The sequence below is a fragment of the Branchiostoma floridae genome, chromosome 4 (genome assembly GCF_000003815.2).
Source record: "Branchiostoma floridae strain S238N-H82 chromosome 4, Bfl_VNyyK, whole genome shotgun sequence".
In the NCBI taxonomy this organism is placed as follows: Eukaryota; Metazoa; Chordata; class Leptocardii; order Amphioxiformes; family Branchiostomatidae; genus Branchiostoma; species Branchiostoma floridae.
The window spans coordinates 29997648-29999596 of record NC_049982.1 but is presented as its reverse complement, the minus strand read 5'-3'; the positions used below and the strand labels follow the sequence as shown (position 1 = coordinate 29999596).

The window sequence follows — 1949 nt, the reverse complement described above, 5'->3', positions numbered from 1 at the left end:
AATGGTTCCTGTATTGAATGCATGTTCCACTACAACAAGGCAGCGGGGAGGTATAGCGAATGTTGGCAAATGCACACCCTTTGGCCGGCTATACTTCCTGGCCAGTTTTGCACCATAGGATCTGCTTGGAGATTACCATTTACATTGGGTTTCCTGGGACTTCGTCTAAACATGGGGACTTCCCTTCGGAACATAAGGCGGTCAAAGGGTTATTCAGGATGTGACTCACTACGCAAGGTTGTGCCTTCTCAAAACTCTGTTTTTAAACTATTTGCGCATGCAACAGTGTGAATAAAATAAATGTTATTTCAATGGCATGATTTAAAATATTTTTACTTAGTATTAGTATTAGTATCAGTATTATTAAAATCAAACTATACTTCAAACTACGAACAAAATCTTCATTCTAAAATTCAGAGTTTTCTCAGGACAGATTTTTGAATACATTATCGGTGTCAACTTGACAGATTTTCGTGCCCCGGGTATTCTAAGTATGCACATAACGAATAAATGTGATTCGTTGTATGCAGAATTCCGGCACCCCTTTATTGTCTTATATTTTATTTATTCATTCAAGGTATTATTGTGTTAGATTTTATTGGTTACGATTATCGGGAAACGAAAGAACACTTTCAGAAGACACATAAAACTTTTGAACGTTGGATTTCTGTAGCACTGTTACCAACCTGCAAGCTATGCCTGAATACTATTTCACTTCATTTCTATATGAACGTTTTTCAGGTTCGTCATCCTTGTCAGGGAGGATCTAGAAGTAGGACCACAGCGACCAAACCAACATTCAAGGTATTCAGAGCTTCTTACAATTTCATGCATGTACAGCTCACAGTTGTCTTGTGAGACAACCTACCACAGACTAGTCTGTGTAACGCAAACTCCGCTATACGGAGCTTGTAGCCTCCTCCGCGCGGCAATGTACGACGGGCCTGAGAAGGGCGATTAAATCAGGCTAACCGCAGACTTGCAGCGGCTCCCAAAATAGATGCCACGGGGGTCCTTTCTCTATAGACTACTAGTATTGTGTTGTGACTACCTCCTTGTTTTTTTCAATCAAACTTTTAAAGTGAATCTTATTTCGGGCCTCAATTTGAGGCTGCACAGTCAAATCCAGTAGGATTGAGTCGCACGACCCTCTCTTCCAAGAAAGTCTTTGTAAAGCAAACTCCGCCGTCTGTGGGTATAACTAGCATTGGCATGCAAGTTGGGAATATTAGGAACACTGCATATTTTGGCATGAAGGACATCGCTCTACTATGAAACTCGGTTTTCCACGAACCCATAGGCATAGTACATCAAATCGCAGAACAAAGGACAACACCTCATTGATATTTGTCGCACAACAATAACAGACTAATTACGGCTGCACGTCTGGGGCTGTCTGAGTCTACTAACATATAAGTGACAGGACGATTATCATAACAGCTTGCATACAATCGGAAACGTATTGAATGGACACGCACTAGTTCTAGTAGTTGTCGGCGCAAGGTCTCATGACGTTTGCGACACGTCCTGCGTCTACTTATTTGCCGCACAGCTTGGAATGGTTAGGGCGTCTCCACGAAAAAATGCAAAATTTGGCATTCGTAAGCCTATTTCTGAAATTGAATATGCCATATCTAACTTAAGTAAGCTTACTAAAATGCAGTTTCATGTCACGAAATTCATCTTGCTTTGGACGGAGCGGGGGAATTTTTCCCGTCCCAGCAAGTAAATTTCCGTTCCTCCTGGGACGGAGGGACGGGTCCTGGAGACAGCCCTGCGGCCACCCTGTCTTATTCCGTCTCGCAGCGGAATCCAAAAGAAACAGGGAGTCAACTAGCCTCCATAGCAGGCTCTCTATGGCCTTTTTTGGCATTTTTGCTGGCCATTTCTTTTTGTACTGGGTCGCTGATTGCTGGCCTCTCTGATATTTGATAGCCTTTTTTCTTTTT

The 1949-nt window shown here is 42.4% G+C and overlaps 1 protein-coding gene and 1 long non-coding RNA gene across 2 annotated transcripts in view; one reads left to right on the top strand and one right to left on the bottom strand.

The window, feature by feature from the left end:
• Positions 1–1949, bottom strand: part of LOC118414804 — a 1072569-nt gene that overhangs the window by 842903 nt on the left and 227717 nt on the right. The gene's annotated exons all lie outside the window — the stretch shown is intronic.
• Positions 1–1949, top strand: part of LOC118414876 — a 9440-nt gene that overhangs the window by 1548 nt on the left and 5943 nt on the right. The window contains exon 2 of the long non-coding RNA XR_004831032.1: positions 742–804. This is a non-coding gene — a long non-coding RNA (uncharacterized LOC118414876). The remainder of the gene's footprint in view (positions 1–741; positions 805–1949) is intronic.